This window comes from Ostrinia furnacalis, unplaced genomic scaffold (assembly GCF_004193835.3).
Source record: "Ostrinia furnacalis isolate ACB-3 unplaced genomic scaffold, ASM419383v2 OfSCF4967, whole genome shotgun sequence".
Classification (NCBI taxonomy): domain Eukaryota; kingdom Metazoa; phylum Arthropoda; class Insecta; order Lepidoptera; family Crambidae; genus Ostrinia; species Ostrinia furnacalis.
The window spans coordinates 85,766-108,675 of record NW_021135206.1 but is presented as its reverse complement, the minus strand read 5'-3'; the positions used below and the strand labels follow the sequence as shown (position 1 = coordinate 108,675).

The window sequence follows — 22,910 nt, the reverse complement described above, 5'->3', positions numbered from 1 at the left end:
TCAAAATGGCACAATTCAGGCGGTCTTATCGCTAGGACTATCTTTTCCAGGCAACCCAGGGTTAGATGAACGATCGAACGATGTCAAAACTATAGAATTAATTTGCTCCCTTTATTGTCTAAGGGGATGAAAAAACCCGGTGCGAATGGATTTCGAAATTAAAACTGCAACTTTTGCTACTTGTCTAGGGGACTCACGCCCGACAAATCGCAAGTCTGTGGCGATCGCCCGCTTAGCGGTAAACCAGCCGACGCCTAAATAGGCGCGATACGGGCAAAACCAGCTGCCATCCTGAATCGTCTGGTTTCGAGCAAAAACGTATGAGTACAGTTAAAAACTGCTAAATTGGACTGGTTCGTGAGGACAATATTGAGAATATTGACTCCTTGATAGGAATAATAAAAATATTGAATCCTTGTTCGACAGTTGGTGATTGGTGGTTTGTATACCGCACTGCAAATGCAAGTCATTGCGGGTTTGATTCTCGTGAGAGACAATCCACTAGGTAAATCTAAACCGCGCACAATAAGAAATATAGGCATACAAAATAATATATAATAATTAAGAAAAGCTACATACCTTTTAATTACTTCGTAGCATGTGAGGAATCTGTGAACAAAAACAACTCTTATTAGAAAAGAAACACGTCAAAAATCTATCAAACTTCATACTAGAAAACACCGGTTATCGTTGTAGTTCCGGCTAAAGTTAGGTGGTGCAACTCAGTCTTGATGTCATAGAGCTTACATCTTTCAATTGTTATTTCATAGAGCTTACAGTTATCGAATTTTCAGTACCAAAAAGTTACACAAAGTGTATACTTTATACCATTTTCTCCAATGTAAAAAAAAAATAAGTGCAAAATGCCACAGACCGCAGTAACAATATCTTATTTAAAACCATGCTACACCATGCATGAAGTCGCGTAAAGTGTAAAAATGACGGCATACACGAGTGTATCGACCTGGGCTGCATTATTTCAATCACTCATATGTTCATTTCGTATTATAAAATGACGATTCGCTTCGGCAGACACCCTATATTATCTTTTTCACACCATATGAAAATCCACCTTATATCTTAGCGCATAAAATTCAAAATTCATTGTTGCTAGAATTTATAGAACTTGAAGTAAAAAAGCTTGAATTAAGCTCTAATGTACAGGATTTAAAGTTGAAATTGTCTTTCAAGTTACGTAAAGACTTTTGCAAGGACAATTGAGGGGGGAAAGCATAGGTTGAGCGAAATTATTAATGTAAAATGAGTAGTTAAGTGCTTAAGCACTATGGGTGACTCACAGCTAACTATCTGGTTTGCAGACAGACAAATCGATTTAAATCATACTAGTATAAAAATATTAACGACTGTTTTATACGTTTATGATTACTGCAATTGCTTAAAAAAATATATAAATTTTGGTGTAAGTGGGGATAAATACCTAATTGGAGTGTAATACAGGGTGGAAAAAATAATGGGGAATCTTATATAAGAAAACTCATATACTCGTTATGTAAATAATTTTATTTTATCATCGGTTCATTTAGCCTCCACTGCAGGAGCAAGACTCTCTCTAATTATTATCCAAAGGCAAATGGAGGATTTGGCCTACACTCCCCACGCTGGCCAGACGGGAGGCTTTTGCTTGAAAAAGAGTTTTTTGATTCCCATTTTTTCCATCTTCTGTATGAAATGAACCTAGGTAGATATTGCAAAATTGTAGCTTTGTACTTTAGGTTTATATTACTCTTTGAGTCGGAACAATATTTCCCAAGATTATCCTCTACATCTAACAAACAATTTAAACACTCGTATATTAAAACCTTGATTTAATAACAATCCATTCTCATCAGTAGCTTTGAGAAACGTCTCTAAATACAAAGTTTCCTAGAATACAGCATTTATTTACGTTGACGCTAACACTTCTTTTGTGAGGCGACACGCTGCGCCTGCGCTTGAATGGGCTTATAAATTACAATAATAGTTAATCTTCTAATGCAGTCTTGCTAAGAAACGCACAGAAGTTTATAGTCGTTTAATATAGCAACCAAAGGACGTCCACTGCTGGACAAAGGCCTCCCCCAAGGATTTCTACAACGACCGCTCCTGCGCTTCCCGCGACCTTCATTACATCGTCGGACCACCAAGTGTAAGGTCTACATTACGTCTTATTTCTTGTTCAAACGGAGATATTATCCTATTTTTGCAAGAACTGTTTTTTGCAGGCTCCCTTTTACTAGTATACGTTGTGAACATCCCGTTTGGAGGATCCCGCAAAAAACCGATCCATCCAAATTTGTAGTTCGAATTTAAATAACTTATGAGATTTGACATTTATGTGTTCAAATGACAATCCAGTTTTCCGGGATTCTGTATTACTGGATTGCCTTGGGAACAAGCCCTTATGGCCTGTGGTCACCATTCAAGAACTTTTTTGCCCCAGCGGTCTTCACGAGCTTGTTTAATGAAGTAGGTACCTAAATGATCCAATTCCAAAGGATTTAGTTCAAATAAAAATATTATTGCATACCTACTGGTTTCACTTCTGTTTTGACTTGACCCCGAATTTTGCTGATGAGTTAATTTGCTAATTCCTTTCAAAAAGTCAGGGTGAATCGATAGGTGTGTCCGCCGTCAAACACTTAGTCAAAGTCTCGCTTTTAGATCCAAATCCCAACTAATATTATAAATGCGAAAGTAACTCTGTCTGTCTGTCTGTCTGTCTGTCTGTCTGTCTGTCTGTCTGTCTGTCTGTCTGTTACGCTTTCCCGCTTAAACCTCGCAACCGATTTTGATGAAATTTGGCATAGAGATAGTTTGAGTCCCGGGAAAGAACATAGGATAGTTTTTATCCCGGTTTTTGAAACAGGGACGCGCGCGATAAAGTTTTTCTGTGACAGACAAAATTCCACGCGGGCGAAGCCGCGGGCGGAAAGCTAGTATATAAGTAATAAACGTTAAAGTAGACATTATACAGATGTCCATAAATTTCCATAAATTGTTTATAAATGAATTAGTCAAAGTGTCGTCTTTAGCTAAATAAAGATAAAAGTAAACAAGATACAGTAGTCAATAAACACTTAATCCATCAAGTAATAAAAGTTAATAATAAAGTCGTAACTCCTACTTCCGATCCAACAAAGCTACCGCACAGTAAAATTCATACATCAATATTAATAAAGCGCCCATAAGCGCTTCCTATGACATCATGGGAAAAAATCTTTCGTTCCGAAGAAATGTGCTATCACCTCATTAAAATGCAAGACTCGAGCTATGAACAATCCTACACATTAATATGCGAGGACGCGTTCGGCGCCATTTTGTCGACGTGGCGGCCATTTTGATTGGGGATACGCGTTAAAATGGCGTTAGTGTGAGTCGAGTGGTTTATTGAGTGGTGGAAGGACGGTAAAGGGAACATGCTTATTGGGCTATCAGCGATTTTAGGAACGACGTGGGTGGTCTGAAGTGGTAAAAGCAAGCAAATTGCTTTTGGAAAGATCTTTTTTGACGTAGTAAATGATTTATAGGTCAAATTCACGTTCTACGTTAGAATGTAGGCCCTTTTCAGGTCACTTTGAAAGATCCCCCAAATTGTTAAGTATCTTGTTCTATCACTACTTCGACTTCGGGACAACATAATATGTCCCTATCGGTTGGTGTTGAGAAGAAGTGGCGGAAGAAACTCGGTCGTGGCTCGGTGATGTATGATGCATCAGAAAGGATTTGATATTAGATCTGACTTTCATTCAGGATCTTCCAGGTAAAAATTGCGTAACCAATCAAGGATGATTTGTTGCCAATAACTTGAGTCAATGTTAGTTTAATTGATATTGTAGATAAGTACTGAGATGAATATATTTAGCTTGACCTGTCTTCGACTCGCAGTCCTATAGGTGTGTTCAGATAATGTAATAAATATAATGCACCTTGTAAATAATACCTATCTTGAGGAGCCAATTTACTAGCACAGAAAACCTACCTAAAAATAAAAAAGTAAAGAACTTCCCAACAAATCGTACTTCACCAACGTTCGTTCGACAAACGAACCGCAGTTTCCTCGAACTCGTCACGGGCATAACATCACATAACATAGTGCTTTGAACCTGACTGGCTATAAAAATGGCAGTAACCTATACTGACCTCAAACGACGTTTTGTTCGGCCGGCCAATCAATCAAGTGGTAACGGACGGATTCATCAGTTACTGGGTGTTAGGGTTGCCTACTTTGTGTTACTGCTGAATATATTACTGGCTGGAGAAAAAATATGACGACAAAAAAAAAAAAAATAAAAACCTCTTTGCTTTTTGAGAGAAACTTTGGATGTTGAGGAAAAAATAAGAAAAAATACTCTCAAAATTTTTTTTAGACAGAAATAAACATTGTTTGTCCTTTTATTTTTTTACGTGCAGTAAAGGGTTTACATGTACAGCTTATTAAATGTCAAGACGTCTTTTGCATAATGATTGTTTTTTTATCTTTTAAATAAGGTCAAAGTTAATCTTTTAATTCTCACATACATTGATGTTAAAATATTGTAGTCTACACGCAAAATTTATAAAGAATACCTGCTTATCTCATACTTTAAGTGCACACATAAAATAATGTCTAAAAAAGTAATACTTTTTTGCCATGTCAAATGTGGTGTAAATTTAATTTTAACAGCACGTAAGTAATACATATAAGCTAAGCCTACATGACATTAAGTTTCAAATATATTATTGGACTTAGCAAAGTAGTGAAAAAAGAATCCAATAGGTCTTATCATTATTTATCATTATCCTCTACCCAGGCTTCAGAAAAATATTTTTGTAAGTTTTTTACCGTTTTTTCAGAACGTCAAAGTTCAAATTGATGTAGAGACGATTTAAGCACAACCTGTTTCACAAAGATAAGTAAGATGTACAGACGACTTCATAAAGATAGCAGGAAGGCACTGGATGCAGGCCGCTATCAGCCGGCCTATCTGGAAATCATTGGGGGAGGCCTATGTTCAGCAGTGGACGTCCTATGGCTGAGACGATGATGATGATGAATATTACTGCCCCTCAGCTTACAATATTAAATAAGTACATTGTAGATTTAGAGATTGTCTTCATGCAACCTACCCATCGTAAAGGTAGCAGGGAAGCGCTGGACGCAGGCCGCTACCAATCGATCAACATGGAAAGCATTGGGGGAGGCCTTATGTTCAGCAGTGGACGTCCTATGGCTAAAATGATGATGATGATGATGATAAACCTATACAGTTTAGTTAGGGCCCCAATTTTTCGCAACAGGGCCTTTGGTAACCTAGTAACGCCTTGTTGGCAGCCCTAGAGCCGCCGCAAGCGCGCTTGGCATTCCGGCGCATGCGCCGCCTTAACGTAATGTTCGTAACTTACGCGCGGGGATTATCTACGTTTGCTTACTATACAGGCTGTCTATTTATTAGGCTGGATTGCGTAAAAAGGATAAAAAAGTATGTGTAACTGGTGGCAGAAATAAATGTAGTTGATGGCAAAAAAATAAATAGAGAATGCGATAAAAAAACAACTTTTAAGAGATGGGCTAGTAAGAAAACTTTAAATTTTCTAAAAATGACTTCATTAATGATGGAAAAAATCTATATTTTAGTAACTTAACAGAGGTTTCTTTCAGAAAGAAAATATTATACTCATGATGAGATGATGATAGACTTAATATTTATTGTCTAGATTTTTTTAAGAGCTAGCAAAATTTTTAACAACAGAATTCTAAGGCTGAGTTGCACCAACTAACTTCAACCGTAACTATAACAATAACCGGTGTTTTTTGTATGGAGTTTGAAAGTTTTTTGACATTTTGTCCTTTGTTAAAGTAAGATGACGAAACCAACCTAAGTGAATATAATCAAAATCTTTGGAATAATCGTCCTCATCATTTTCATCTAAAGGACGTCCACTACTAAACAAAGGCCTCCCTAAATTAAGAACACACCCTGTATATCCCACGTGATCACCTAATACGTTAACCGTTTATACACTGAACTTCCTAATGGCACATGTCGGAGCCATACTTTATGTCCTGGTCACTTGCAATTTAACATACAAATGTCATACATTACACCGGGGAATTGGCAATTGACATTAGGGTAGGGAAGATAGATTTTGTATGATAAATCATACAACATCTTTGGAATCTTTTCTGATAACATCTGATTGAAAAATAAGTTTATCTACACTTTTTTTATGTGACAGGAGGCAAACGAGCAGACGGATCACCTGATGGTAAGTGATTACCGTCGCCCATAGACACCCGCAGACCCAGGGGCGTTACAGGCGTTACAGTTTATAAAGAAGAAAGATTTGATTGCTTGTTTGTTTGTATTGAATAGGCTCCGAAACTACTGGACTGATTTGAAACATTCTTTCACTATTAGAATCTACTATTATTTTTTATGAACATAGGTGGTACAAACTTCGCCTGATCAGCTAGTTTTGTAGATAAAACTTTGTATTTGAAACTGAAAAGTCATAGCTTAATTAATAAGAAAATACCCTGGATTTTTTTTATGAAAGTTCAACAAATATTACGATTGAATTTTGTTACAACAGAATTCAGAATTAAACAAAGCATTATAACGTTTTGATTGACATAAATCGTCAGTCTAAAACTCCTATGATTTTGGTTCCGTGTATGTTAAAAATGACAAGGCGAGTATTTTTTACAATTTAAGATCAATCAAAAAAATCTGGCAGTGAAAAAATTACCAGCGCAGGACCGTTCATTGTGGAAAACCTTGGGGGAGGCCTTTGTCCAGCAGTGGACGTCATTTGGCTGAAAACGAACGAAACGAACGAAAAAATTACCATAAAACCATACATTTTCTCATGCAATAAATCAAAAATACCTTCTTCATTTTCCAACCAATCAAACTCTTCCTGAAAACATAAACACAGCTTAGCTATAAATCTGCAACGTACGTCAGGCGCTTACACACTGCACATATTTCAGGGGCCGATTGTACAGTAATGCCTGGGTTGAATCTTCAAATAATTACCTACCGCATGAGTAATGACTACTTGATGAGCAGACATATTGTGACCTTAGGATGTTGGAAAATTAACCCCCTGGCAGGCCTATGTTCAGCAGTGGACGTCCTGTGGCTGAAATGATGATGATGATGATTACAAACAAAGTCGCTTTCCTGTCTGTCTGTCCCTATGTATGCTTAAATATCTTTAAAACTACGCAGCGGATTTTAATGCGGTTTTTAATAGATAGAGTGATTCAAGAGGAAGGTTTATAATGTGTGAAGCCGTGCGAAGTCGGGCCGAGAGTATTTTATAAAACACTGTCCGAGTATAATGTTTTTGCTATAACTAGAATAACGTGCTTTGGTTTGAGCGTAGCTTTTTTGCGTTGATAATTTGATATGCTTGATCTAATTTATTGCTAAGTTTCCATGATGATTACCTATAGTTAAAAAAAATAAGTAAGAAAAACTTAATCTTTTACTATGAATGCCATTTAATAAAAGTGCCATATAGTATTAAAATAAAATAACAACTAGGTACGAGTAATGTGCTAAAATATTTTTCGATTTTGTTTTATTCAAAGTAGGAAGTCTCACCTGGTGGTCCACTCATGCGCAGGTATCCGGGATTTTTTGCATTCAAGAAAATTACACTTGCTACATTTAGTATGAAATTACCGTATGACGTATTTTACCCATTATCACTAAAGTGAATTTAATTCACCACCAACTTATGTCCATACAACAATACATAAACCGCATTCAGAAGCTCGAAATTTATGATTTTGTGCTTGATAAAAGACAATTTTGTTTTGTTGAGTGCTATATTTGCCAAAATAAAGCCCAAATGTCACAAAATTGATACTTGCAATTTTTAATTTAAAAAAATTGTCAGTTAAAATATCTCGTTTTCTTAAAATTTAATTGAAAAAGAAACAATGGTACTAATTACCTACTTTATTTAGTTTTACTTTTGTTTCATATTTTTGATGCTGTTTTGTGTCGCTGAATAAAATATTTCATTTTATTTTTTTATAAATTGGTAGCCGTTTCTTAAACGCTTACTTTTTTTAAACCAAAATTATTATTTTGTACCGATGAAATGCAAAAAGTTTTTTTTTTGAGACAAAAAGCACTTTGTTGTAACTAAACCTTCTAACTACACTTACATTATAACAACCATATACGACTCTACGTCAACGACACATGATTCAGCCTTTGGAATGCTCTAGAAAAGGTTTTTTACACTTACAACCTTTTACGGCGTTTAATGCATATTAGTCAAGGGAACCTTTTTTTTTGTTGCACGCAAAGGAATATTCACCTGATGGTCTTTTGATGATGATTAAGTGGACTTGTCTAATGTAACGACGGGGTGGTATTTAGGATATTTATCATATGATGTCAAGTGTAGGTAAAAAGACGTAAGTGACAAATAGTGCCTTAATGACTTAAGAATTATGTGTATTTCTTTCTGCCCTATTTAATTGCATAGATTTAAAATACATTTAAAGTTTAAAGTTATTGATGCGTTGTTTGTCATGTTATAGAGATTGTGCGCGTAATAAACATTTTTCAAAATGTGGTTCGGCGAAATTACTTACCAACAAAAAAATTTTATTTTTTATTTTTGTCAGTTTATGGTGTAAGAAGGATTCAGCAATATAATGGTATAGAGATATGTCTGATATCTTTCGTTGATATTTATTTAGGTATTATAATAAATAGGTTGTTTTTTTATGGGACAGGAGGCAAACAAATGTATTGTGGCAGTTCCATTCACTTGCAGACCGAATGATGAATGAAGAAGCAAATTATTTAATTTTCATTCATTCGTGTCAGTGGAGTTTTAATGCATTTTTCCTCGAACATGTGACTGCAAAGTATTCTACATAAACATGTATTTTCATATGAATTCCAATCTTTCTTCTTAGGAATTCTTTTACAGATATTTTTACGGTTTCCGTTCAATCCGAAAGCAAAAGTAACAAAAGTTTTATTATTAAACCTAAACGTTACTCCAAAATCGATTCTACATCTTTGCAATAAAATCCAAATTCAGTGGATAATAAGAATCGAAAACGAATAACATTGTATCAGAATAATGGTACACAAACTTAGCAGTCTAACTGAATTTTGGACCCTAAATCTATGGTGTTAAAGTTCAAATACGTGTAAATAATTGCAGGTTCATATAAAAGTGGGTGACAAATAAATTCTTATTGGATACGTCATACGATCTCTTATCCTCGTGGATTCGTGACGAGAAATCGAAATGTGTACTTTTAGAGGATCAAATGGTAATAAATATTACAATACACGTCAGATGTAATCCGTTGGTAACTCGTATAGAGTCAGATGACTAAGGCCTGTATTCTGAAACTAGACTCAAAATATAAATCAAAACTTAAAAAAAGGTCATTATAATATCGATGTTCAAATTGATCACAGAGAGATTGAGCACGATTGAGTTTGGTTTCTCAGCGCCATGGCCATGCCAAGTGCCAAGCGTTTGCAGGTTCAAACCTCGTTGAGAGCCAAGTAATTTCATTATTTTCAATTTTACTTTTAATTTATCACTTTGAGCTGATACACATAGGTACTCCAAGTGTCATCATAATAATATGTTTGAAGTAAGAAACATTGTATATGCTAGGTAAGTAGTAAGTATTACAAAGTATCGAGGCATCTAATAGCAAATATTTTTTGAACTGAGACCCGACTAGGAATCGAAAACACTGCACTGAACTTACTGCATTCACCAGTAACGCTACTGTCTCTACAATAATTTATTATTTGTCTTCTACTAAGTATAACTATTTAAAACAACACTAACCAACCACAGTTTGCAACAAACTTTTTAACTAGTCATGTTAACATTATAGCAGTTATATGTTGAACTTTATCCAGACGAACTAAGGTCCAAAACGTTTGCTAAACATTATTCTCTTACCAACCAGTGTTAGAACCGGTTGTAAAGAGAGCCTCCTGTTTTCCTTTACCCACTTTTGGCGTAAAAATGGATGGTAGCCAACCGCAGGTGTAGGTTTACATACAACACAATGTACGAATGAGCATAATACATACTAGAAGCAAAATTAGCTCACTGAATTCGCTCGAGTTCACAATCGGGTAGTCTATTTTTTGACACATAAAACTTCCTAATAAGTAGGTACTATGTCAAATTTATACATTCTGAAAGCTCTGTAAAAGCTCTCTTCCTATGTATTAATTAATTGAAATACATGTATTAACTACGCAATTTAAATATATTTTGGTATTTATAGAGATGTTTTTATAAATTAAACACCAAATCAACAAAAATCTACTCTAGCTAGTATCTTAGAGTGGGCCCAGTTGCTGGAAGAAAAAATATTTAAAAATTCCATCCCGCGACTTGGCCCGTGGGCCAAGCTAAAAGTGGGCCAAGTCACTGGAAGCTCTTTATAGATACCAGACAGATCTAGTATCAGCAGTCTTCTTTTATTTAGTTATTTATTTGTCTTAGCTCTTATTATCCCTATAGCATTTTAATAGTTCGTATGCGCGTACGCACGTCCTTTGCAATGGCGCGGACGTCCTGCCATCCCACTTCACATATTAATTGCGTTGGAAAGCTGAATCTATTGACGACTTTGCTCAGATAAAAAGACTTATAGATAAATGCAGGGAATTATTTTAAAGTGCAGGGAAATAATACCCCACGAAAAACTTTATTAATAAAAATGTCGCCATATAGCTTGCACTGACGGGACTATTCCCACTTTTCATTTCCATCGTTGCAACTCCTGTGTAGAAAGGATCTACAGCTTGACCGCCATATAAACACAACCAGTGAAGGTCAAGTTTGACCAAATTAATCAGAAGATATACATACATAGCTTACATTGTGAAAAAGTCATCTGTCTGATGACGCACGTATATATTATTATTTTGGCAAGGTGTACTCGTAGAGTTTGTCAAGTTAGGTTTCACTGGTCTTAGATAGAGATATCTGACGGTTAAGTGACTGGTAATCTTCTTCTGATGGATAGCTTTACATGTCTGAAATTATATCAGGAACGGGTAAAATAGGCCATATTGTTAACCGTTTAGCTACTCACTTCGTTTAACGATCCGTGATTTTATTTTAATAGAAATAAATAACAAAATTCAGGCGTGTTCTATGTCTATTTTTAATTAACTCAAGCGTTCATGTATTAATTATAAGTTAACTACACTTACAATAAAAATACATACTCGTAACAGTGCACGAGTATGTATATTTAAAATACAGTTTGCAATGTTATTGAAACAGTTATACTTAGTCAGTGGTTTTTCTTTTAACAATTTATACAATAAAAACTTTAAATTAGCAATTGTACTGCAAATAACACGTTCATGTTAAGCGTAACCTTTAGTTTCTTTTTAAAACTCATGAATTTATGTATCTATTTATATTGAACCAACTTAAAATGTGAGGAAAAACTGAAATGCCATCAAAATCAGTTGCACACGTTATTCGCGAAAAAAAGTACACTTTCTCCAATTAAAACATTTCAAATTCATGAAATATGTATGGGACTGCGCAAAGGTTAAAAACCCATGAATGTATACTCACGAGCAAAAGTATGGTATCACCCCCTGTGTTTTGTTCCAAGTGGTCTTAAGAACCGAATGTGTATATATCCGACTCCCCCAGAAGGGGGGTTATTTTTTAGTACTTATGGCATCAATTTAAATTTCAAAATATTACCTTTAAAATGGTACTATTTTTAATTTAATCTTCATAGTCATTTAGTTCTAAAGATCACTCGAAACTAATAGGGCGATTCCACACTTTTGCTCGCGAGTGTAATTGAGTGAGTTGGATGCAATACGAAAATGTATTCTGAAAAAAATAACGTAGGACTCACAAAGCGTGGTAAAAAATTGATTGTACTTTTGTACGTCTGTATAAGGTTTTCATGCTTTCAATTGCTATTTTTTAATGGCTTGGTGGGTAATTTAAAGTTGATAGCTTGATCTACAGTACAAATATATCATAGGGTAAATTATTTTATCATTTACTGTGAATTACTACAGCTTAGAGTGTTTCTTAATTGGGCAAGATTTATAGCTGTGCTCATTCTTTTTTTCAATTAATAATATCACTTTGCAAAAATCATATTATCTGTTTATTTATTTTAAAATTTCTTTGGGCATATTTTTTCATTCCTTCTTTGAGGGGACATAAAGTCAATGTATAATATGGCATTTTCTACCAGACAACCTTTGGACCAAATAGGAATTTTCACTATTAGATCTACCTACTAGCAAGCGCCCGCGACTAGGTAAGTGCGCGTGGACCCCGTTTTACCCCCTTAGGGGTGGAGTTTCTTAAAATCCGTTCTTAGTAGTTGTTCACACCCTGGAACTTACCAGCCAAATGTTAAGTTTGTAGGTGTTATAGTTTATGAATTTCGTGATTAATCAGTGAGTGGTATTTCGCTTTTACTTATGTAGAAGATTTATAAATTCGGAACTTGTGAATATTACGTTTTGGCCGTTTGAATGTAACGTTGCAAAAGTTTAAATTAATTTAATGAACATAAAATTATTGCACGTAGTTTAAAAACACATTTTAAGTAACTTTTAGAGTAGGCGCACACCGTTGATTTTTAGTTGGCCGATAACTATCGTATGAAGAATCGGCCAAATCGAATCGGCGTAGTGTGCGCACTCCCATACATGCCCATACTGATCAACAGCCCGACGAAAAATCAACAGTGTGCGCCTACTCTTAATTTACTTGTGTTATTTGAATTTACGCGATACATATTTCAATTGAAAATAATTAAAACATATTAAAACTTCCATATCAGGTCGGAAATCGATTTCGAATATGATACTTTCATGCTGTGTGGTAATTTAGTTAAACTAAGTCATTAAAATGCATTAAGTTGCATAAAACAAAACGAACAAGATGGTATAACTTAATATCATAAGATAAAGATGTACAGAAAGTTTGGTTGTTTGAAAGTAAATTCAGGCGTGCCATTTTCTACCTCCACACCATTCTAAACTAAAATAACATTCAGGGAATCTCTTTCTTATTTGAATATTAAAAATAGACAAAACAAAAAATAAAATTCTTTCGACAAAAATTCACGCATAGATTTTGATATCATGGTAAAAGCCTTGGTAACTTATTACACATCAAGATGAAAACCTAACTGTTAAGTATCGATATTGCTTTGTAACACAAGACACTTTAAAGAACTTGAAAAATTAACAAAACTAAAACTCCTAAACCATCACTCTCCGTTATTAAGGAGGTGGAGGCCATTTCGATTAACACTGAGGTGCTAATAGAAATATCAATTTCAACTTTTATTCTACAGACTTTACAAAAATAGGCATCAACAGAAAGATGGCCTTCTGTCCATATTTATACTATGTGTGAATCGTAATGCAGTAGCTACGGATATGTCAGTCAGATCTCACTCAGATGCGGCGATAGGAAATCCTGGATTACTGGTTTATTAACTTTATCTTAGATGCGACTTGATTTTTATTTTGAGATTGTACCGAGTTGCGCTTCTGTCTTTTTCAATTATGTAATTTATTCTTTAGGTGGGGGAACTTTTGTCCTGTGATTAATTTAGAGTTCAATGACAGTTTAAGTTTCTATTGGTACCTACTTGTTGACTAGCTGACCTGGCGAAATCCGTACCGCCCAGACAATTATTTGTGACATGAGGAGTCAATTGCGGAATATGGCGATTAGATGCATGCAAATATTACCCTGATTTTTGGACAGTTGGGTAAAAAGTAACATGTTAATCCAAGGTTTCAGCTACCTCCATGACTTTCATCAAAATCTCTCCAGCCGTTCTTTAGTTATAATTGGTGTAACTAAGACGACTTTGTTTTACTAAATTACTACACATAGATTAGGCGGACCAAACTTAAATCTTTCCATATTGTATGCCATGCGGCGGAACACAGCTGATCTCTTACAAAACTTTATGACCTGACTTATGTATGTACTTGTGATTTCACAATAGACACATTTTATTTGTTTGTTTTTCCAGCAGGCAATATGACGACCAGATAAAGGTAGCAGGAAGGCGCTGGATGCAGGCCGCTACCAACCGTGCGATGTGGAAGTCATTGGGGGGAGCCTATGTTCAGCAGTGGACGTCCTATGGCTGAAATGATGATGAATATGACACTACAGCCCTCGTCCCACTACAAGTGTGCTTTACATTTAAAATGTACTGTGGCTTCACCTTGCAACATTGTTGTGACAGATGAGCACAACAGATAGAGGTTTTAATTAGTTTTTACAACGTACAATTAAGAACAAAAAGATGTGAAAAGAAAGCAGGGTATTGTTCGTTTGACTTATGCTTTCCTCTTGGTTTCCCATGATATCTATAGAGTAATGTTTGTACGTTTCTCTACAATTCTACGTTCTGTGTAGAATCGTTTAACTTTTTTAAAATGATTTATTGTCTGAGAGTTTTTTAGACTACCTATATCAGCGATGAAAATACTATCAAGAAAGAAAAAAAATAATTTAATTTCTGACTGATTTACACGATTGTATTTATTCGTGAAAACAAGTCAGTAAAAACTTATCAAATCATAATAATATATATTATTATCTCCTTAAGGTCTTGTTTCTACTAAAGCGGAGCGGAGAAAGTGTTGGGCCTTCAAATCTATACTAGTATTATAAATGCGAAAGTTACCCTGTCTGTCTATCTCGCTTTCACGCCTAAGCCGCTGAACCGATTTTGATGAAATTTCGCATATAGATAGTTTGAGTCCCGGGAAAAGACATAGGATAGTTTTTATTCCGGTTTTTGAAACTTACTGTAATATTATGGTATTTTAGGCCATTTAAGTGTATGATTTAAAGAAACTTTTTCGGTACATAACAATGTGAGAGTTTTCTTTTAAAAGGCCTTCGTTCGTTTCAGCCGAAAGACGTCCACTGCTGGACAAAGGCCTCCCCCAAGGATTTCCACAAAGACCGGACCGGTCTTTGCGCCGCTTGCATCCAGGTAGGTACTTCCCGCGACCTTCACCAGATCGTCGGTCCACCTAGTGGGAGGCCTGCCCACGCTACGTCTTCCAGCTCGTGGTCGCCACTCAAGAACTTTCCTGCCCCAGCGGCCATCAGCTCTTCGAGCTATGTGCCCCGCCCACTGCCACTTGATTTTAGCGATTCTGCGGGCTATGTCAGTCACTCTGGTTCTCCTACGGATCTCCTCATTTCTGATTCGATCACGCAGGGCAACTCCGAGCATAGCACGCTCCATCGCTCTTTGGGTGACCTTGAGCCTTCTTATGAGGCCCATAGTAAGCGACCACGGCTTAAAAGGCCTTACATGCTACAATCTTGAAACTAAAATCAATTTCATTCTACAAAATGTGGCACATGGCTATAACATCAACTGCACTCAATCGTAACAACAATGCAGTGACAGTGTGATATTTCAACATAACATAAGACACATAATTGTTTGTCCTTGTCAATTAGAGAGCGCCGGAGCAGGACAACGAATGGATAGTGCGTGGACTTACGGACCTAGGAAGAGATTTCATCTCGACCCCGCGCCTGGGACGTTGTAAATTTATCACACTGGCCACAATGGCATATGGGCTGTGTGTCAGGATTATACAGGGCGTGTTGTAAGATAATAAATTCATCTACAATGTTGTTTGATAGCTACGTTTCAAGGTAGAGGTATAGAGGATTAAAAAGCTATGATAAATGGCAAAAAATTATTTTATATTGCCATTATTACGATAGCATCTAAGAGTACAGTCTTTAGCACATCAAAGTTTATATTTGCGCTTAAAAACAGCATACAGGGTGTCCCAAAATTTGCATTTCACACTGACACCAAAGCTAAGGTAAATGAGATTTAAAACGCATCTAACAAGTATATTAAGTCTATTTTTTAAAATATGATATGATCTAATATTATAAATATGAATCATAAAATATTTCAAAACTCATCAAACTTTTCTATGGACATGAATAAATAAAATTGGTCATATCTTAAAACTTATGAAACTTTTTTATGGACATATTAAGCTTGTTCGATGCTTCTAGACTCAGCTACCTCCAGTGTCACTGTGACGTGCTAATTTTGGGACATCCTGTATATCACAACGATAAGATACACATTTTTAACAGATTAAGAAAAAATAGAGGAGGCTCTATGTCCCATTATAATAAATTTATTTTATTTTATTTATACCGTGTAGGTTTTGCCCTCGGTTTCACCTGGGTGGTTTATAATTATAATTTAGATTAGTTAGGTCCATCTTCATATCCATCAAAATTGGTTTAGCAATAAAAAGTTCACTGTCAGAGTTAATTTTTATCCGACTGCGCGAGAAGGAGGGTTATTTATTTAAATTACCACCTAGAGCTATTGAATTACATGCATTGAATAAATAAATGTTTTCCTTCATATCCTTGCACTCTTATTACAAGGTGATCAAGATAGTTTTATTGTAACACTAGCGGCTGCCCGCGACTTCGTACGCGTGGATCCCGTTTTACCCCCTTCATCTATCTTACGCGGTTTAGATTTTTTCATACAAATGTTTTTTCCCGGTAACTCCCGTTCGCGTGGGAATTTTGCAATATCCTGTTGTAACTAAGCTTTAAGTTTACTAAGGTACCTGCATGCCAAATTTCAAGCGTCTAACTTAAGCGGTTTAGATTTTTCATACAAAAGGATTTTTCCGTTAATTCCCGTTCCCGTGGGAATTACTAAGTATACTATAACCTGCCCAGAAGTATGAAGAATAATTGTACCAAGTATCGTTAAAATCCGTCGAGTAGTTTTTGTTTCTATAAGGAACATACAGACATACAGACAGACAAAAAATTTACTGATTGCATTTTTGGCATCAGTATCGATCACTAATCACCCCCTGATAGTTATTTTGAAAATATATTTCATTTACAGAATCAACCTCTCTACAGATTTATTATAAGTATCTAATAGATGAGGTCTCGTGTAAAAGGTGGTGTTAAGTATACACATGTATACAATATACATAAAGTATACATGACCGCTAGGATAATGTAAGGGCGTTTGTGTCGTTTGCATGTGTAAACAGGCCTTTACAAGGATAAAAATAATGCTATTGTTCAGCAATATTGTGTTTGTAAACAATTTCTTAACATTTACGAGTTACACAGAGATCTGGCGTAAACAGCTTAAATAATTGTAAAGACGCTAATTTACAAAAATAAAAAAATCCTAATGTGCTCATAGGTTAGCTCAATGCAAGACTTAGAAGAGCTTACTCGCTAATGGCGCAAAGGGAGAAGCCTTCATTTGTTTTTCTGTGCCAAATTATAATTTGAAGGTAATTTGTGTCTTGAAAACGTTTTAATTATTCATTGCAGTTAGTTATTATAAAGTGCTATGGATGAGACTTAAGCGTTTATAATAGCATTAAGAATACACCTCGGACATAATCTCCATTCAGCCACAGACAACAGAATACAGGACCTCAATCTGTCAAACGCACGTCAAACATGTTCGTTCCAAAATCGCTCTTATTGCCAAACACATAAGATACATGTTTATCTTAATACGCTGTACTGAGTCATCAGCGTCTAACTAACCCAAATACGCTAATAATTTAACCCACTTGTTACGGAATTAACTTTTTCTATCACTTACCTTAAATCAGTCATGATAAATTTATCTCAAAACAATCGCTCCAAAACTTTATAGGTACTTATTTACGTCAGTGTACTTATAAGACTTGGACAGTACTGCGACACACCTCATCTTTCAAATGTTGCATATTAAAATTGCTTAAACTACCCACATTAGTAAAAATATTTATGTAAAAACTAGCGTTCTTTTAAAAGAACGCTAGTAACAAGTGGGTTAATACCTCAGTTACAACAAAGGTGGAATTAGAAATGCCTTTCCCTTAATCTGACGTAGTGGGATTTGTTTCAGTAGGTCTTCTACAAAACAAACCAGAGACCAAGATAAACATTGAAGCATCTTACATTCTTACATCTGTCAATTTTGTACATATTATATGCGTTTCAAAATATTAAGGCTGGGTTGCACCATCTTACTTTAACTTTGACAAACGTCAACAATCTGTCAAACTCCATACAAAAAACGCCGGTTATCGTCAGAGTTAAGTGGTCTTTTTCTTGTGAATGAAAAATAAACAATTAGAGGGGTTGCTTTTTAATGGCGACTAAATATTTTGAACTTGAATTTGAGTAGGCTACTTATCATTTCTAATAATTTAATTTATGCTTGATCTAATATTGACTGTAGGCAAACCCAGTTAGATCCTTTTGCTCCTTGTGTTTAGAAAGAGAAACAGAAAAAAAATGATTACATAGTTTATTTTTCATTTTTAGTTTATTTAAATGATTTTTCGTTTATGGGAACCGTTAATTATTTTACTGTATTCACCTACATTGTGCGTTAATCCCAAACACCGTCGCGTGCGCGTCCCACATCGGGCCGTAACTTACGAACGCCCCCGAAACGCCGGGTTATTAACGTCAAAGATTAAACACGGATCAGAATAGACTTTGCTTTTGTGCCTAATTAGCTCGACAAAAGTAGCACGTGACAGCTATGACGAGAAAGCTATAGTAATTAAGTTATTTAAGAGCCAAAGCACACGATGCGTTGCGGCAGCGGTGCGACGACGGAGCTGTGTCGCTGCGTCGTCTTACATAGAAATCTGTGGCTTTGGCTCGGTGTGCTTTGGCTCTAAGCCAATCAATGTAAAAAAGAGGTACAATAATAGTTGTGCCACGAAAATTGTAATAAATAAGAATAATTTAATTTATTTCAGCGAATATGAAAATAAATGCGCATGCCACAGTTCATTGATGTATAGTAATGTGATATTTAAAATTGCGTGACAATTAATTAATACATAAATTTATTACCTAATACTTAGTAATTTATAACATAGCGACTACGAGTAATAACTACTGAGGTGCGGTTTTGTTCCCCAGTCGATGAAGCACATGATGTGCCCTGAGTGCCTGAGCAACTGGACGCAGGAGGATTTAATTAATGCTGCTTACAACGCCACTCTTGTAGCGGGTTGGCTGACACTGTGTAAGTTTGTTGTCGAAACGATAATAAGAAGTACCCTTCTGTCATGCATTATCTTTGGCTAAAGGTACGTACACACGCGGGGGTGCGTAGAAAGTGGCTAATAGTTTACAATCGTATTGCGTAACCACTGTTGTGTAAACAGCTTTACAGTAGGTCATAGAAAACCACACTTTCTACGTATTGTTACCGACAACAGTCATCTCTCGATTGTTGGGTGACCTTTATGAATGTATGTTAAATTGGACGGAAAATAAAATTCTAATGTTTTGCCAACTCTGAAATTACGCGTCAAAATGTTGACATGATTTAGGCTGGGTTGCACCATTTTACTTTAACTTTGACAAACGTCAAAAGTCTGTCAAAATCCATACAAAAATCACGGGTTATTGTTATAGTAGTTATGGTTAAAATAGGTAAGGTGGTGCAACTCTGCCTTAATATTTTAAGGGCATTATTGTTACGCAAGCGGACTGTGAGTACAAATTTTGACACTAAACCGAAATCCTGGTGAAGCCAGGGAAGACGTGTGTTTAGTATAATAGCCAAGACAAACGGATATGTGTTCCAAAAAGCTTAATTTTCAAATAACAAAATAATGGTCATTGCAAATTACAATGGTTCAAAAATACCAACGGCACGTCAAGTTACACAGTGTCATCTTATAAACTTGTAATAGAGGCTATATTGTAACAAAGGTGTAAAGATTGATGTGCTCTGCGAACACCTTATTATCTTTGCCCTTCACACAAAAACCTAACGACATAGTGATAATATCTGCCAAATTACTATAGGTAGATCCTGACACACGCTGTAATTATAATTAGGCATGAATGTACAGTCGGATTGGTGATTTTGTTAACTTATTATTTCTTGGTATTAAACCTTTCGATGCTTAAATTAGAATCAGGTAATGTAAAATCTATATAATTATTCTCCTAATTAATTTCGTTGCGGGTTCCATGACAGTTAGCTATCCCCGGGACTACACAACATTCTCTGGTAGGATTTTATTAAAGGCTCAGCACTAGATCCTGACTTTGCAAGAGTTGCAGTGGTGGGAAAGTTGGTGGGATTGTATAGTGGGAAAGTGATTTTAATAGACCAAATATTATGTATCGTAGCTTATGCCAAATTAATATTTATTGAAGCTAGAGGAAGCTTTTTTTTATAGAGGACTTCTGGCTGACTGGCCTGTGAATTGTATAAACTTAAATCCATAAGCAATATAAGAATGGTGGCTTTTCCTTTTAAAAACTACTTCCAATTTTTTAAATCAGTTTTCACTAAGTTCAATTCATTTCTATACCAGCGGTTTCAGTGTGAAAAAACAGACGCTCACTATAATATTACACAGTATATTTTCGACTGTACATAAACATGACCAAGTCGAGAGAGCCTGGTCAGCCACCCTGGTAATAATAGATTGTTATCAATACTAGAGCTTATTCGTTCGGAATTCGGCTTAGTCACACTTCTTTACGCAAACTGATTGGTAATTGTGGCCCAAATGTAAGAGGTAGCGGGTCCTAATACATCATCATCAGGTCACTTAGGCCCGTATTCACGTAGCAAATCGAACGCATAGCGTTGAATCAAGCTCTGTGGTTGGTTCGTCTGTCACACTGTGAGACCTCATAGTAATGTTTGTGAATACGGGCGTTAGTCTCCGCTGCATGAATACTACCATCTCTAATTTGTGTTAGTTAGACAAATGGAGGATTTGGCATACATTCTCCACCCTGCAGACGCTTGTTTCTAAACTGAGTGATCTCAGTCGCTTATTTCTAAACTATAAAAAACATCAAAAACTTGTGGATCCAGGTCATTCTACAGGGTGTTTGGTAAATGGGTATATGAGCCGACACTAGCCCATGTTAACATGGGCATATAAATGGTATGGTGAAGTCAGAAAATTGATATCTTCATTTTAACTATTTTAATTTTTATACAAATCGGAATTTATAAAATTTATTTTGTATGAAAATTTAAAAAAATAAAATGATGATATCAAATTTCTGACNGAAGTCAGAAAATTGATATCTTCATTTTAACTATTTTAATTTTTATACAAATCGGAATTTATAAAATTTATTTTGTATGAAAATTTAAAAAAATAAAATGATGATATCAAATTTCTGACTTCACCATATCATTTATATGCCCATGTTAACATGGGCTAGTGTCGGCTCATATACCCATTTACCAAACACCCTGTATAATCTATTATTGAAACTGATAAAGCTCGTGAAGCACTTTCAGGATCAGTAACCAGTTTTTCGATATCTTGTATAGTTTAGAAATGATTGAGTAAGATCACTTACTCGTATTTATCTTTTCCTTTTAAAGCATCCATGTGCTTCCCGCGACCTTTTTTATGTGACAGGAGGCAAACGAGCAGACGGATCACCTGATAGTAAGTGACCTTCACCAGTGTGCTTACCATGAGTCTACGTTAGTAAATAAATCTATGAAGAATTTATTTCTTGAAAGTAGCCGCTAGGGGCGCTGCACAATATGTCATCCATTTAATGTCATTTTTTTACGCAGTCGCTAGCGAGCGCACCTACCGTAAACTCATGGTCAGCACACAGATCGTTGGTCCACCTAGTGGGTGGTTATTTTATGTAAATTGTATTTAATAACACCGCTAGTTTTCCTTAGCTTGGACCACACGCCACAGCTGTCAGTTTCCCGATGTCGACACCGCACCTTGACCCGTCTTCCCAGGTCCACTACTCCTTTACGTGCGATCATGCTCTGAACTAGATTATGTTATTTTGTCTTTATCAGTGTGAATTGTTTTCCAAAAGTTATTTGGCCAACAACTTGGGTTAGTAGTAGTTTCGCACGATATTCGTGCGAAATTTTTTTAATAGGCGTTTCGCCTGGCTGTATTAAAAGTATTTAAAATCGCGTGCGAATCGACTCCTTCGAGAAATAGTAATCTCATACTGCTAGTTCTCGAAGAAGTTGATTCGCACGTGATTTTAAAACGCCTACTAAAAAATGTTATTATTGAAAGGGGACGTTTCGCACATTCGTACGAACGAATTTCGTGCGAAACTACTACTAAGCCACAACTTGCCCATTTACTGCCCCGAAGAAGTGGTAGAGTTAAAATAATACTGGGACGTGTAAAGACACTTTTTAAAAGACTATTTGCAGAAGTAATTAATTTTAATGGAAAGGTAGTTTGGATGTTTAGTTTTACGTGAAGTGTGCTTTTTTCTTCAATAGGCCCACTGACGTCCAGTACATCAGAAAATGGTTTGAACAAGCCACATGCATATTCATTACAATACAAAAAATATTGCACTTTTCATTAGTGACATTGTAAATTTAATAATAACTCCCTAATGGAATATCATGCTTTTATCAATTAAATATGTAATAAGGTAGGCAGTATGTTTTAGAAAAGTTCTAAATATATTGCTTGTAGATCTATTGAATACAGATGCAAATTTTGTTTGAGTAAAACCGAAGTAAGTACTAGTATTTATCCCGTGGTTAAGCATAATACTATTATTATTTATCATCTTTCAGTATAACTTTCAGACATTCTACACTTATTTGTCGCGACAGGAAAAACTTGGAAAGTAGATTTGCATCCTGATAACATAGTTTCGTTCAAACATAGAACTATTATGAAACCTGAACAAAACCTATACAACTTTTCAAACAACTGAATTTACTACACCCCAAAATAGAAAGCTAAGAAAGAAGACGACCATTATTTGTGGTTTTATACTTATGAATAAAACATGGGACGGATATCGCACGCACTGGGACTGGTGCCAAAGGT

General features: G+C 35.7%; 1 protein-coding gene across 1 annotated transcript in view; it reads right to left on the bottom strand.

Annotated features, from left to right (window-relative positions):
- sano (CABIT domain-containing protein serrano) overlaps positions 1-22,910 on the bottom strand; it is a 158,862-nt gene that overhangs the window by 64,917 nt on the left and 71,035 nt on the right. Inside the window, exon 3 of the mRNA XM_028315066.1 lies at positions 580-609. The gene's annotated coding sequence lies outside the window, so the exon portion shown is untranslated. The remainder of the gene's footprint in view (positions 1-579; positions 610-22,910) is intronic.